We start from the raw sequence: 17,776 nt of genomic DNA, 5'->3' as shown, positions 1-17,776 counted from the left end.
CCCCTGCGCCGATAACACGCAATTAACATTACAAAGGAGCTGGGGAATAATGGAGCTGCCCAGCTGGTGTAAAAGGGACATGACAATGCGTGCGACAAGCCGCAGTCAGATGTTAGGCACACACACAAAAAAACCATCCTTCATCCCATTCAAACGTGAATACGTAGAGTCAAGTAAAACATGATCTTCTATGACACTAAACGCAGACATTAATGTAGACATAAAGTAGTGAATATCTTACGCACCTGACAACATAATACCAATGAACGCCAGTATTCATAAACATTATTCTTATAATGCCTGGGGGGACAGTTCATTAAGTTTTAATTAACATTCGCTACTGTCTGTCAGTGCCAGAATCAGAGCCAGGAGAGAAGAGTTTCTTTTCTCTCTCGTCTAATCTGAGATATTATTATAATGTTAAGAATATATACTGTGTTATGCAGTATCTGGAAGAAATATTTCAGGGGTCAAGTTATTTTAAAATGTGGCCCTGTTTGAAATTTATGGAGGGCGATTTCTCTTTTTTATTTAAATTGTATTAAGGCCTTGTAGCAAGTCAACAATCACTTAACAGTCTGGATTATGTACGTGTTTGGCACATGTTTTTGTCTTTCTGTATATCATGGCTACATGGGTGATGTACTGTACTGTGTATGTTCACCACCTGCCCACCAACTCCATCCGCTAGAACATTTTTCTCTTTGCCACAATAAAGTGTTTACATCAGTCGTGCCAGTTAAACTTTTTGTTATGAGAGAGAGGCAGACTTTAAATTTTAAACTTGAACAGTCACGGATTTATTTATTGTAAAAGCTAAAGTAACATATTATACAGTATGACATATACAGTACATCAGCATGATCTAAATCCCACCATGTACCCACATGATGCCTCCATGAAGTAGGACTATCAAGCATTCAATGGATCTGAAAAGTACATTTCCAAATTACTCTCAGTGCAAAGTTCCAGACACCATGTTGGTAAGACATCAGAGATTACAGTCTTGGCTTTGCAACAACGTTGATTATGTTCACAATGCTAATTAAACTGTTATGTTGGCATAACACAATGTTTGGTGCAGTACCAATGTACCAAAATCATCACGATCCAAGTATACCTTGGGACAGCATTACCTCAAGGGTACAGGGAATGAACACTAGATGCGCAAGAGATAAAAATGAGCTGAATAAATAGCAGGTTGTTGATGAACTAATACCAGATTGCTGTAAATCTGCAGTATATCACCTATTTAATAGAAGGTGGGGAAATTGGCAACATGGGTCTCGCCACAAAAATGCAACAATTGCCTGGGTGTGATTCATGCTGCTATCAGATTCAGGACTTCTCGTGTTGAGGTACTGTAGTTGAAGCCAATCTTTTTCATGCTTAAAATTGTAAGTCATACTGTGTAACTTTTTCAATAACCCAAAAGTAGCTTTTGTTATGTTTCACTGGTATATTCTTCACAATAATAATAATCTTTGACACAGTTGTCTAAACGTTTTTTTTGTTCACAATGTAAATGTATTCAATAATGAATTTATTTGTACATGTAGAAGTAAACGCATACAATTTCTGACAACGCTGTTGCTTTCCAGCATATCCTACAATTCGTTTTGGAGCGTTACTTCCAAGATTTTATGTTTGAGCTGAATTATGTGAATCGTAGTTATAGCAGACCATAGGTGTCACCAAAAAGACTGCTAATGAATTTTAGTTACACATTATTACTGGTACTTTAATGCCCCCTTTATCTAAAGCCCAGATCTGTGCCACCTTTCAGTGTCCAATGCCCTTTTGACAAAATTATGAAAGGTTCCAATGTAAAAATGTCTGAACTAAAATGTAATAATCTATTCATAGACTTGGGAGCAAGTCATTCATAAATCATTACAGTTTGCCATGCAGTGGCAATGTCTTCTGGTCTAAAGTATATTTAATGCATACGATGGTTACCAAAAAAAGGTTCAGTGAATCTATACTCTCCATAGACTACTTATGATGCTGTACATCAACTGTGCATTTGACTTACAGTATATGATTGACTTGGTTCTAGACTGCACGAAAGCAAGCCAGTTCTCAGGGTTCAATGTGTTGCTTCATATTTCCCTTAAGAAATGTACTATGTTTGTCTCTGTAAAACTACAAACAGAACAAAAGAGAGAGAGAAAAGAAAAGAAAGAGAAAAACAAAAGGCAGGGATACTGTCTGTATAACACTGTAGTGGGTGAGTTGGTGCTGCTGCACTTTATCGTTTGATATTTAACTTTGTCGTTCAGATGCCACCAGAATGTGTCTGTTTTGTCACGCTGTACTTTATGAAACGATAACCCGTCAGACGACAGCTTGTCGTCTCCTATTCTCATGTTCCAATCTTCTGTCAACCCAGAAGTGATAAACATGTCAAAATACATGGATGGCATAACATGCACTGCACTCATCTCCCTATACTTACTCCTGTTGGATACGTTCCCTAAACTGGAGTGAACACTCCACGTCCACTTCTTCTCTTCACCAGAGACACTCTGAGAATCCCTGGCAGCTCATTTATCAAGGGAGATCCTCGCAGCACTATTCCTTCTCCCTTTTCAATGCGCAGGGTAAGTATTTTAATTAGTTGGCTAATTGTCTAAGTAATTGGAAGACAACTTAGCTCAAAGAGTAATCAATCTCTACAGGGCTGTGTTCTATCACATCAAAGGATCTGTAATTAACACTGCTAACCATGGGATGGTCTTTGACTGAGCTCGATAGCACGGGGGCGTATGATCACAGATAACACTAGGTTGAGGAGATGGATCCGGGAGGCCTCCAGTGAGTGGGAATAAAAGGGTTATCATTTAGACACAACAAACCCCACTCTGAGACTATGAGGCCCGAACACGGTGCAGACAGGAGCCCTCCTCCTATCCTTGTATACACTGACCATGATGCAAGCGTTGCACTCACTAAACAAAGCAGACAAAGGCTGTGTGTGTGTGTGTGTGTGTGTGTGTGTGTGTGTGTGTGTGTGTGTGTGTGTGTGTGTGCGTGCGTGTGAGCTGCATGTGTGCAGGCGTAAATTGCGTAAATTTGGTCTAATTCTGATATTGTAAATAAATAAATAATCTTTCAGTATGAACATATTAGCATGGATGCTAAATGTTAAAGTGAATTCCTGAAGAAGAAAACATCCCATATGAATAGGCTATATCTGTTTGCTTGGTGTGTTTTAACAGTAGAATGTCAATTCATTCAACGTCTTCATATATCCAGTATCAATTTCATTTTGAGGCAACCCAAGCATTAAGAAATTATACGTTTGGGATGAACAAGACTAATCATGCCTCAAATTCCATCCATTTGAGGCATTTTAATTTCCCCATTGTAGAAAACAAGATGTATAATGAACAATTATACAAAAAGTCAATTTCAGTGCTATGCAGAAGACTTAATTAAAATTACTAATGAAAAAACAGTCTGGAGGTTTACTCATCAATCTCAAAATGAGCACATGCTTTGTTTCGTGGAAGGTAATGAAAATGACCTGAATGGCAACACGCGGCATTTTTGTTTACAAACAGTCATTATGAATGAGATTAGCCAGCTAAAACCCATATAGTTGTTCATTTTGAAAAGAATGTGGCATAATTGGCCAAATTGCAGAAAGATACCGCAGCCAGAGATCAATACCATTACATTATTTTGAGACTGTGTATCACACTATCAATTAACCAATGTGTTCAAGATGCAGAAATGAATGTCATGCTTGTGGCAACAGCCTAAAATGGATAATTATGATGAAACATCATCCAGTGCAGAGCAGCTATTGGAAGACGTGCTATTCCCTGCGGTGATTCCCTCCCCCCCTCTGGCCCTATACGCTCCCTGCCGCAAGGCACTTCTCACAGCGCCACTGACAGATTGACAAATAAGGTTAATAAGTACTTTCCACCCCTCCTAAAGGCTAATCAAATATTAATCCTTGAGGTGTGGTCAGCAGAAAGAAAAAAAACAACAACAAACAATTGGTAGAGGGAAATTGATTGAATTGATTCCCTCTCTTGTAATGTAGAGGCCAGTGGGTTTGGGGGGGGGGGGTTGAACGAGTGGGAACTGCAGAATTCTTTCAGGCTGAAAAAGGGGCAAATATTTGGGTACAATTGCCATTTGAATTTGGCTCATGGCCCTTTGTTATGAGACAGACTCAGACATCCCCAACCTTGCATTTCTTCCTGTCACTCTCCATTGTGTTCTATTTAATAAAGCAGAATTGCCCTGAGAAATATGTATGTGCTATTTATTTTAGTTATTGTTTTAGTTATTTATTGTTTTATTTAATATAAAAGTTGACCATACAAACACAAATTAATCCAGTGACCCACTGTAGTATCAAGGGAGCAGGAGAGAAGTGAAATAACTCAATGCAACGTGTCGTGAACGCACATGGACTGTCTATAATACACGACACTTTCCGCTTGCAAGGAATTTAACACTTTGAAAGACAAACTATTAGCGACAAATTTATGTTTCACATTAACATTTTTTATTTTCTGCCCACGCTGGTTTTCCACAAAATCAGAAGCCTCAGGACATTTCTGGGCCTAGTGGACCATACGAGCAGAGCCACACTCGTGTACTGATAGGGCAAAATTGGATCCGGGGAGAATGCAAAGAAGCTTATCACCCAACACTTCCAGGCACTGCTCTCTGCTAGAGCATATGTCAACATCATTTATTAGATGTGGCCAGGGACTAAATTATGTATGATCACAAAACGAGGGGGTAAAAAGAGGGAAAATAGGATCTCACGCAGCAGGTGGATGGAATAATATTTGGAGAGAATATGAAATTGTTAATAGAAGCCCTTACGGGAGAATATTTGTTAACATGAGCCGGGAAGTCATTTGTAATACTTCCATAATTAATCACATGGGGGCATATTAAATTATATATATAATTTATATGATATATAGTACACTTAAGTGAATGTTTTGTTTGTTTGGTCGTTGCTTTTTTGAGAGGGTGCCTCATGGTGATCAACTCGGTCTACGCGTGATTATGTTGAGGAGGCTACAAATAGCATTTTCGACTAATGCACAGAGATACAATTTATACAAAGCGGTAAATCACGTATTTTTGAAATTGCATCCTGTGCAAATTGCATTTCAGAAATAGCATGTGGCATTTTGAAACCTGTTAGCAGCAGTGTATTTGCTTCAGTCTATCCAAACATATACTAAGTAGCTTTAATATTGCCAGATGAGCAATCTCTCAACCAAAATACTCTTTGGAGATACTGTGTAATTGACTCCACATCTAACAGTATGGAACAAATCCCCCTAGCAGAGGGAGATGACAAATTGCATTAAAAACACTCAATTGGGCCAGGATTGGATAGAAGCTCATGTTCCTCTTTATCCCATTAAACATGAAACAGTTTAATCTCTGAAACTTGCTGACACAGGGGGAAACGCTTAAGCATTCGGCATGTATTTCTAAAAAAAAGGGAGGGGAAAAAAAACTAAATCAAGGTACATCAACGTGGCCTCTGAACTACAGGGCTCTACTGTGTGAGAATAGCAAAAACGCATCCAATCTGGACAAAAGAACTGACATTTCCGCACTTGTCCTCACTTAAAAATAACACAGCATCAACATCATGTCGATGGCAATACAGAAGAGACTGACGCACACATGCAGTGTTCTACTACTGTATCACTTGTTTCAGCCCTCTCAGAGTGTAACATGAAAGAGACTCAAACTGTCAAATCATCCAACTTTCGTCTTCAATGGCTTACCCGATTTGAACATGTTCCGCTTCTATTCATGACATGTAAACAGGTTTTGACACGGGTCTAGTTAAATGTGTAAGACACGCTGAAGAGGAAGAAAAAAAAGAGAAAACAGGAGAGAGAGAGAGAAATGCCGGTGCAAAACCAAACCTGTCAACACTCAGTATACCTGCTTTAAATCTGTTCCCCATTTCAGGCAATCTGTGGGAACCAGGCCTGTGGAGTATATAATCCTGTTTTCATCCGCACCCCACCCCCCCTACTACCCCTCCAACTCACCCTCTACTCTGTATCACACTTTCAATTCCACTTGCTTGGGCCTTTGTGTGATTTTCATTTGATCTTGCCTTTAAAATTCAAAATCTATTCGTTTTTTCTTTTCCTTCTTCTTTTGATTCATGCTGTTGCCGTGAAGCCCTATTTATGTCCTATGTTTGGAATTGCAAATCAAGTGTGTGTGATTTTAGGGACGGGTACATGGAAGTCCAAAATTCCCTGGCATCACCTTTTATGATTCTATGGGTTTAGAATGTTAACAAGGGCATTTTAGCAATACCAGCCAGTCTCAGCCTATGTACAGATCACTCACTGATTCTCACAATAATCTGGTACCTTTACCTCATTGAACACATACTTCTACTGTCTCTAGTATTCTTTGGTCTGAACCAATGATAACCTACAGTCTATTACACAGACAGATGTCACCAATGTCTTATAGTATTTTTGGACATGAGGGGTAACAATGCGCTAGCACTGCCCCTGACTGAACATTTTGGTATTACTGCACTGTAACGTCATATGCTGCAGAAGTTCTGAAATCTTTCTCTTTTCTTTGTTTGCAGGCCTTATTAATCACACGTGGCAAACAGGGAAAGATTTCTTCTAAATCATGACGGTTTTCTGAAAAACCTATGTTTCTATGTCAGTGGTGCTCAACCTTTTTCATGTCAAGGAGCCCCAGAATTAGCTGTATTTGGCCGTGGACCCCCATCTGACAGTATATTGTTCCAGGGCAGGCTTGGCTCCAGGCTGAGGGGGCAGTTGAAAAGGGCGAGGGGGCACATCTCATTATTCTATGTAAAACATATGTATTATGTACATACAACCTAATCTGAGGGGGCAGAATTAGTAACTGAGGGTGCGAGGCCCCCTCTGGCACCCCCGTGGCACCGGGCCTGTTCCAGGGACCCCCCCAGAGGCAAAGATTTGAGTTAAAAACATTCGCTCTGAATTTGAAAGAATTTATATTCAAAGATTTGCGCCACATTTTCACCATTAAAATTTTTTAGCAGATCTACAAGCTTGTAGCTATGAGCTTGTAGATCTGCAAATTTTCAATAACTAACATATAACATAATCCTTAAAACACCAAAAGAGGTTGCCGTCCTGAATGGGTTAAGTTTCAGCTTCACCCTCACCCAGCATTCTAACGAGTACTTTTACTTTGTCCATTTTGATGCCATACTTGTGTACTACTCATTGTAATTGAGTATTTCTACATTGTAGTATTGGTACCTGTACTTAAGTAAAAAATTTGAGTAGTTATTGCGACCCCAGGTCACATTTACTATGAAATCGTACGTTTTTGTCCGTCAGTCAGTCAGTGTATCACTCAAAATCCCCATACATGGGGAAAGCCCCCATATATGGTGCCCAGGTCTCGTGACATCACTCACGTGACATCATCAGTGATGTAGATCCCTGATGTCATAGTAAATGCGATATTGGCCAGCAACTCTACATCTGACCTCAAACCTTAAACCTCTAACCCTTAGATCTCCATATATGGATATATGTCAGAACCTGTTCTGACATTCCATTATGTTGATCCTTCCCCATCCATCCTTCCTCTTCGATGTCTCCCTTTTTACTGATACCTGCCCATTCAAACTCTAGATGGGCCTGCCCCAAAGTCATTAGTGCAGCCGCACCCGGGAGCCGGTGAAAACTAGAGTTCTCAACAGGCCCGAAAATTAAGGCCCGGCCCTACCTGGGCCCTCATCAAACCCTGTACACTCAAGATACGGCCCACGCTGCCACCCTTAGATCTCCATATATGGAGCTGACCTGTTCTGACATTCCATATGTTGATCTGACCTCATCAAACCCTGTACATTCAAGACACGCTCCATAGGCCAGTATTCATTCCATATGTTGATCTGACCCCCCCCCCCCATGCGAAAGCGCCAGCACTCGCCCAGCAGTCTGCTGTCACCCAGGCGGATATGTTGATCTGAACCCCCATTCCAAAGCACCAGCGCTCGCCCATGCGTGCATGCGATCTCCCCCTTCAGGGCGAGGTCGCTTCTCGCCCTCAGGCGTCTCACTGGTTATTACATCACTGCTTAAGGGAAGACCAGCCGGGGGGCACATGCATGCCCAGACACGCTCCTCTCTTTGCATGACTCTCTTTAACCACGGAAGTGAATTAATTAGTAGTTTCAGGAATAATGGACATGGACTGGACATAGAGTTGTGTAAGCTTTTTGATAGTTTTCTTTTTGATAATCTTGGACTCAAGGCCGGGGCTGACAAAATAAGCGATATAAACGCTTGTTTCAACCCGTCACTTAGATTTTCTTGCTTGCTAAAAATGAAAAAACACCTGGGAGCAGGGGGGCCTGACCTTTACCTTTTGGACACAATGTGCGGGAAAAAGGTAAAGAATCATGGATAGTGGGGGGAAAATAGTGGCCGACACCGGCACAGAGTGAGCCGGTGTCGCACTCTGCCGATGGCAGAGTGCAAAGCTATACAGCGGAGGGAGAGGTTCCGAGAGCCACTACTTAATCCTGTGATATTTCTGGGTGTTCCTAGGCCAGCGTAGAGATATAATCGCCCATCTGGTCCTTTGGTCTGCCTGTGGCCTCCTCCCAGTCTGACATGCCAAGATGACATCCCTAATAGGGAGACACCCAGGAAGCATCTGTACTAGATGCCCGAACCACCTTAACTGTCTAATTTCCATGTGAAGGAGCAACAACTGAATTCAGAGTCTCTCCTGAGTCACTGGACTTTGGGAGACGCCAGTCACCCATCTGAGAAAACTCATTTCCGTCACTTGTATCCACGACCTTATCCTTTCAGTCATGACCCACACTGCATGACCATAGGTGAGAGTAGTAGTTTTTGCTATACTATTTGTAGTTTTTGTCAAACTACAAATATGAAAAGTTGCACCGGCCTGGCTTCTGTCATATTTTACTCCATTTAGCCCGACAGCTGCAACCTACAACTGACACAAAGTTGACGCCGGCAGTGGCTCGGGGGTAGAGTGACAGGATAGGAACCTGCAAGGCTCCCAGTTCAAACCTGGGCTCCGCCAGAGTTAGTGTCCTTGAGCAAGACTCTGAGTCTGAACCTCTTAATTGCTCCCGATGTGCAGGTTGGTGCCTTGCATGGTTTCCTCCAGCATTGGTGTGTGAGTGTGAATGTGTGTGTGAATGGGTGAATGTAATGCACAATCTTTGTAAAGCGCCTTGGATAAAAGGTGCTATATAAATGCACCATTTCCATTTTACACAGCCTTGGGTAGGCAATCCGGCCTGGTGAAAGTCTGCGCTTCGAGGAGGATACTTTTCTAGATTAATTATAGAAGGCCTGTCGGGAACGATGTCTGTTGGGAATGCATGCCCCTCCGGTTATGAAATAATAACATATTGTACCCAAAGTACCTGTTGTACACATTGTTACAGTACAGTGCCATACGGCGTACGCATTATCATAGTACATGGTGGCCAGCAAATTATGTTTTATGGCCTCCAAACTCAGGCCCACTGAGTGCAGCCCGGGATTGGGAAATGCGGACAGACCTCACCCAGAGACTCACCTTCCCACCCGAAATTGCAGCGACCAACCTGCGTCCAGACCTGGTCCTCTGGTCCAAATCCTGTCAGCGTGTCTTCATCGTTGAGCTAACAGTCCCATGGGAGGATAACATCGATGAGGCATTCGAGCGGAAGAAGCTGCGGTATTAGCAGCTGAAGCAGAGGGGCAGGGCTGGAACGTGAAGGTGTGGCCCGTGGAGGTGGGCTGCAGAGGCTTTGTAGCCAGTTCCACCACAAGGCTCCTGAAGGAAGTAGGGATCAGAGGTCAGGCCCAACGGAAGGCAATCAAAGAACTTTCCACTGCGGCAGAACGGAGCAGTCACTGGTTGTGGCTGAAACGTAGAGACGCAACATGGGCTTCCAGATGACCACATGGTGCCACCATGCAACATACACCCAGGTCTGATCAACCTGTGGTGGGCCAACCTCGGCAGAGGGTGTCTTGTGATAAGAGGCCGAAACACCCAATGAGGTCGGGGCACACAACTGAAGATGTGTCGTACTGGTGGCACCACGCGATCATTGACAATTCCACCCCACCCAAGAAGTCATCTCCAATCCAGTCAATTGTTGTGCTGAATATTTAGGGATATCTAACATCTAGTCCTATTAAGAATCCTACCATTGAGCTAATATTGACATCGAATTAGGCCCAAATTCGTGTCTAATCTTGTGTCTAGGTGAGAAACGATCTAAATGTTACAATACCAGAGCAGGGAAACAAACTACAACCACACCAATTGTATTTGGGTGCTTGTTACCCCAGTTGTATTGTATTCAACTCTACCATACAGAATCAGATTGGACAACATTACATTTTTTTCATTGAAATAAGATACATAAAGCCACTTTAATATAATAATTTATATAGAGTGAAAGTTGTAAATATATACCTGTACAATTGAGAATCTATGATTAACGAGCCACTACACCTGCATGTATGGAATCCAAGTAATACTGGGAGAAAATAAACTTTGGATCTATTGAATAAATTCCTAAGAGAAATTTATGCAAAGAAATGTAATATTGCTCCAGACTTTCATCCGCTCTGCAAATAAATGGCTATTTCTCCATTCAAATATGATTCCAAAGAGCACATCACACAGAAGCCACATGCGTCCATTTCCAATTCCTGAATCACAGAGCAGACATTAGCATTCGAAAGGGACACACTCAAATGTCAAGGAATAATAAACAAGTTTTTAAAAAATGTGTGTTTTGGTTCAACACTATCTGGCGTCATAATGATCCTTTGATCATATTTGAATGCTTATTTGTTTTTTGCTTTTAAGAATACGTTAAAAAGTATCTGCTTTCAGGAGAATATTATTTCCCTATTTGTTGGCTTGGTTAGAGATTTAGGTGAATTATATGAACTAGGTCATAATAATAATAAGCAGGAGTTCCTGTGATTTATTGGCCTTGGGCCCGACAAGGCTGTTGACATTTCTGTAGATTTTGGCATTGAAATGGGTAGAATTGGTATTAGATCTATTCTATTGTACAGACTTAAGAGTGGGCCGGTTGGAATGCAGTTCTCATATGACAGACTAGAATCACATCTCTCCCTGGTTGATGTCAAGACACCTGGAACTGGAAATCCATACAAACAGCAGCAGTGTCAATGCCCCTCTGAAAAGTTAAAACTCAAAACGGTCACCGTCACTATTTGATAGTATTCTCGTGGTTTTTTTAAACTTGTGATGTGAAAACACTTTGGAAATGCTATAATAAATCAAGTTTGTAGCTGCATTATGCAGCCTTTGCTGACAATAAAGTAAGGAGATGTTAATGGAATAGGTTTTGCTGCATCAACCAGATGCCTGAAGAAGGTCAGTAGACCGAAAGCTTGCAAAATAAATCTATTGATTGTGCACAGATTTGAGTGTGCGGAGCCTCCCTTTTAATTTTGTGACTCCAGCACTTAAGTTTTTTCAGCAGATGAGTGTTTTATTTATTTTTTTACACATCATTGTCGTCTTTTTTTTTATCATACTGAAAATTCTCAAAAGTGATAAACAATTCTAATGCTAATTCTGTCTGGAATCTATTTCACCTGTACTGTCCAACAGCTTCCGTTAATGTGTTGGATGGAAAATAAAGCAATGTATGTTAATTCATTTCACATTTCTAATGACTAGTTTAAAAGTTTGTCCGTGCAGTATAATTCCCTTGTGGCGAGTGGCAAGTGATGATTCTCTAGAATCTAACTGATCAGAGTCACCTTTTGGAACTGCGCCAGAGTGCTTGAGAAAAAAGTAAGTATTTGTAACGGAGATTTAAACGTTTGCCTGTTGTCATAGGTTTGTCAATGATATTATACAGTGTTGCTGTGCTTTGTTCTTTACTTACTTTACTTATGCCTATCGCTCCTTTTTATGGAGCATAGGCCGTCGACTACAGTTCGCCAGAGTCCTCTATCCTGGGCCTTCTTTTCCAGCTGTTTCCATGTCAGTCCACACTGCTTGATGTCAGTCTCAAGGTCCCTGCGCCAGGTGTTCTTTGGCCTCCCTCTCTTTGCTTTGTTCTTTACATCCTTTAAAACCTGCAGTAACAAATTAGAGGAAGTGGGTTGGGCGAGTGCTCATGTGAGCTGATCATGTCCGTGTATAGAGTCTGACGTCAATATCGGTAGAGGGCGCAAATCCACGGGTTCATGTACTTTTTATTTGCATTGTAATCCCCATAGGTGGATTTTAGATTGCCTCATATTTGAATAATAAACATGTCATCCTGACCGTTTCACTCATATGGATATGAAGAATCAACTGACTGAGAGAAAACGCTATTGCGCTACTGCTGCTGAATTAGTTACATTTTCGCTAGAGGCAGACTGAGTGACTGTCGCAAACGATACAGAGACACCTCCCTGACAATAACGCAGAGACAGCTTGTTTATTTTTGGACCACAATGCTTATATGAAACGATTTTAAGATGACCCCATGTTATTCTCCATAGAGAAATTACTTCCGTGAACCAGGGGAATCGAAGGAATGAGGGACAGGACTTCGGCGCTCTAGCCTCCTCCTTCAAGAGGGCACAGAGATGCTACGAAACAGATGTTTCATTACATCTACAACAAAGAAGGTCCAACATACAACTTTCCACCACTCTAAAAAAGGATATTTTATGTAGAATTACACTTTTATGTAGAATTACACACAGGTCGCTAGTTCTTATCCCCGGACCGGCACGTTAAAATGACCACCGCTGAAGTGCCCTTGAGCAAGGCATTGAACCCCTAGCTACCATAAAATGTTCTATGAGCAGGGCCTGGCTGTAAACAAGTTATTGAGCTTAGTCCAGTTACCCTGGGTAAATATAGTAACTTTGCTTTGCTTTACCTTCAATCTTAACAGTTGGCTGTTTGGATGCATGAAACGCTTGGTTTAAAATGACCCATGCATTGTACAGATCAGAAACTGTATTCTCTCTGAGACTGTTAAAGCAACTAGTGCCACTGACATAGATAGAAGGGTACAGTAATTATTACTGCAAAGGGAATGCTGAGACTCACAGCTTGAACAAACCAGCCCCACCGCTCAGAAACCACATAGTGACAAGTCATTGTTAGTTACAGGGACAACTAATCTAGCTAGCTTGGAGTCCAGAAACCATACCAACAAGGACTAGCCATCATCTGACGAAGCCTCTGATTGCAATGGATTTATGTCTTGTGCTTATATACTTTTTATAGATGGATAATGTTTGTGCAATGTATGTCCCTTGTAAATTGTCACTGAGTATGTCCTATCGCCCCTAATGGAAAGATATTGGGTTTTCCCATGACATTTGGAGGTTAATTTGCAATGCTTTCATGGTTACTTATTGATGGTGAGCCCTGATATTAGCATTCACCACGCTTTTCATTGACAGAAACGATTAATAAACCGTCAAATCAAACAGGATGGTCAGTCAGAAGCAGTTAGGCACACAGTGTTAGAAATATATTTTGGAACTGACTAGCCTACTACCATGTTAATTCTGAAACATGGATCCAACTTCATCTCCTTCCTCCTGCTATACAAAACAAAATTGGTACTAAATAGCACCAAAAGTGGTTCTTTAGCTCATAATCACCAGGGAACCTGATGACTAACAACCTTTGTGATATATCCTATCTTAAATGTTTCTCAAATGCTGCCATAAACTAAGCTGAAGTACTGTAGAGCCAGGGAGGAAAAACCCCTAAAGAACCATATAGAGAGGCTTAACAGGTTGTTTGTACACAAACATACTTACTACACGTTTATTTTGCCATTGAGTTGAATGCCACATGACATCACAGGCTGTGGACAGACATACTGTATAGTTTGCTGGGGACCCAGTGGACTCCTCAAAGACCTCTGGGGTCCCAAACCCCACTTTGAGAACCAGAGGCATAAGTGATTCTCAGCAAAATAATCAGTCTGTACTCTGTATATTACCGTAAGCATTATGACAGATTATGTCCGGCAAACATTATGTCAATGTAAAATTGGGCCAGTGGTTAACGTGCATTGAGGGATTTGCCCAATGGCTCAGACAGATATGTATGGCGAGAGGTTATGGCGCCACTGGTTCTGCATGATCACCTTTGATCCAGATGGGCCTGCATGACCAACGTTACCAGACGAGACAGATGACAGAGCAGGAAGAAGAGATTCTTCACGGGACTTTTCTCACCTCGATTCGCACTGGCTTCTACTCTCTGTAAACGTATTTACAGCTTCTGCACTGTGAAATCCTGTGTGTTCATTTAACTCTGAGGGTATAAAAATGGGTACAAAATGTAACTTTCCTTCTGTGCACAAAGTTCTGCTTGCTGTACTGACTGGGATTTTTACTTTGATTCCTTTGACTTTCTCACCTCCAAACTTCGGCTCATATTCTATTCTGACTCATTATGGTTAAGACTCAAGAGTGTAGCAGATTTCTTTTCCTTCCCAGACTGGGTCTGTAGACTAGAGGAGGGGTGCGAGGGCAGTAAGCAGACTTTACCAAATTCACAAACAATTAGTATTCATCAGGACAGAGTGGCATTAGCAGAGAAAGCAGAGGACATGATGTACGTTTCTGTCTAGGAAATTTAGTGCAAGCTGTAAAACATGCTGCATATTATTCATATGATCGCCTTTATCGTTTCCACTGTACCCTCTTGTCTCCCTCAAAGCGCTGGTGTACTGCTCCAATGTATATAATTTCATAGCCAGAGATTCACACCGCATGTCATCAACTCAGAATGAAATATACTTATGTTCAAAGGGGTGCTAATGTAGAGTGATGGGTGGGCCTACGGTAGCCTCAGAGCAGTTGACACACAGCTGTCTTTGCTTTAAATCTTGCAAATCCACTCCACACACAAAAAAACCTCTTGAGATTTATTTTGAGTGCTAAATTGCTTCAGCAAGTGCAGTAAGAAATGTAACTAATGTACTGTGTAGTGTGCATTACAAATCTAATAACACAGCAAACCTTTAAGACTCCTTTAAGACTGGCAAAATGTAAATAAGTAAACAAACCAGACCCCTATAACGTGGCTGCAGCTACTAGACAAGGTTAATCTCACAGGTTAATAAATACAATGCATTCTCCCGCTTAATAACATGCATGCTGTTGTCAGAGTTCCCTTATCTACAAGCTTTGTCTGTGAGGCTATTATATAATTATATCATTGCTTTTGTCATTTGCGTTTCACCCTGGGGTCATGAACAAATTACGCCACTGAGTGTTGGCTTTATACGCCGTATGTCTGAAACGCAAACCATAGGAAAAGTTCATATTTTTCTGTGTAATGAATGTTACATTATTTATCCAATGAATTATGGATGAACTTGAGAGTAGACTTGCGCAGCCCTGAATGGAGAAAGCCTGTAATCAATCCTTGTCTGATGTTATACCTCTCTAACAAACATAGTGGCTATTCTATCACACCCATTACTAAGTCTTCTTTAGTAAAAAGCTAACTAACCCTGCACCATAATACGTGAAGCCATTACACAGAAAAGTCCTGGGTGTTAATTTCACTCTGAACAAATGGAACCAAACCAGTCCACTTGGTTCCATTTGTAGTTGCATAGAGTTACGAACGGATAATTAACACTCAGGATTTTACTGTGTAATATTACCTGCAGTGATGGTTTTAGGTTACAATGAATTCCTATTAAAGGCAGATTAGCTCTTGGCACATTCGAAAAAATAAATATTACAATATTACAACTGTGTGATGATTCATAGATTCAGGCAGCGGCAGATTCAGAAATCCAATGATTACAAGTCATTGAATGGTTTGTCGTGCACAGGGATTCCTATTGGAATACGCGGCTGGATACTAAAGAGAATGCACATTAACCCATTCTGACCTGAGATCAGATTCATACGAGGTTTTCCACTGGACACACACTGGTTTGATTAACCCATTCTGACCTGAGATCAGATTCTAAAAATGTCAGTCGTTCTTCGAATTTTTCAAAAATAGCAGACCTACAAGCTCGTATCGCGCCACTCGGTGGCGCGATATGAGCTTGTAGATCTGCTATTTTTCAATAGCTAAAGCATAACATGATGCTAACACCAAAATGGGTGCCCGGTCAGAATGGGTTAATACACTTTGTAACTTCTCGGGACTAGCAGAAGCACCGAGCTGAGATAGGAAAGGAAACATTATTCATGGTGTTTTTCATCCTCCAACTCTACTTTATTAGCTTATTAGATTCTCCATTCTTCTCTTAGTTGATTCAATACATTTCCTATTTGCATAAAACTGTCCGGTAAGATTATCTTCACTTTATTCGATCTATCCTAAGAGTCACCTTGTTCAGGATCTTATATGAATAATGAGATTTTAAATTGGAAGACACTCACACAGAGAATGAGGCATTTACAGTTAATTCATCTCATTGAGTTACATTGCTTAGAGGTATTGGAGGGTTTAGATTTTCATTCAAGCATCATATTTAACCCATTTTGATCGGGAACCCGCTTTGGTGTTAGCATCATGTTATGCTTTAGCTATTGAAAAATAGCAGATCTACAAGCTCATAGCGCGCCACCGAGTGGCGCGCTACGAGCTTGTAGGTCTGCTATTTTTGAAAAATCGATAGAACGACTGACATTTTTAGAATCTGATCTCAGGTCAGAATGGGTTAATCAGACCAGTGTGTGTCCAGTGGAAACCTCGTATGAATCTGATCTCAGGTCAGAATGGGTTAACAGTGTCTGCCTCCCCCACTTTACTGCCATTGAAATTTAAATGGCCTGAGTCTGACAGATCCAATATTGCGACCCACAGTTGCTATTTTCCTGGGAGCGAATATATTGTCAGAAACCCTTATATTCATAGAATAAAGAGGCCAAAAAAAGGATTGATCACATAGTTACACCTGTGATTCCACCTTTATTTATTTTTTTGTAAAAAGGTACTATGAAAACCAAATTCTTCATTTGAGTAAGCCTAAAATATTTATAGACACAGATAACACATCTAAAAGGTATGTTTTCAAATTTCAGACCCTGAGGAATGGCTTTTGAAGATGACTTCTCTAACCCACAGTGTGAAAGAATGTGATTGTTTGCCATTTAACATAAGGCATTCTTTTTTTTTTTACCATCACACATTAGCTTCACATCTGTGTCAATCACATAAACAGACACAGCAGTGCAAGTGAGAGAAAGAGTGACAGAGAGAGACGGAAGGGAAGGGGGTTAATTGGCTTTTTATGACTCCAATTAAATAACATTATTCATATACTGGCTTAACGGCTTATATGTGGCCTCCATTAACAATGTAGTCTTGATTGGTTCTCAGGCTTAAGGTCTCCTCCAACTCAGCCAGAGCTTGTCATCGAGTTTAAACTCGTGCAGAAGAAAAAGCTTTTGACAATGGCCGACTTATGTGTGGCTTGAATTATTTAAAAAAGGATAACTGCACATCTTTTAAAAAAAAAGACTTGATGACCCATCCTCTACCTGCACGAACCCCACTGTATAACGATACAAGTTGAAACGCTATATCTATCTGCCCAAGAGATGACAATTGAATCAAAGAAATCTTCCATCGTTAAGACCTTTAGCATGTTATATCTTGAAAGCAAAAGAGGGAAGAAAAGACAACAAGCGTGTGCCTGTCCTGGAGCGGAGCTCCTGAGGTGTTAACTAATCTCTGGTGGCCAGTCTATGCACTGCCTCCTCTA

This window comes from Protomyctophum bolini (assembly GCF_963924005.1).
Source record: "Protomyctophum bolini genome assembly, chromosome: 11".
Classification (NCBI taxonomy): Eukaryota; Metazoa; Chordata; class Actinopteri; order Myctophiformes; family Myctophidae; genus Protomyctophum; species Protomyctophum bolini.
Note: the sequence above shows the minus strand (reverse complement) of the source record.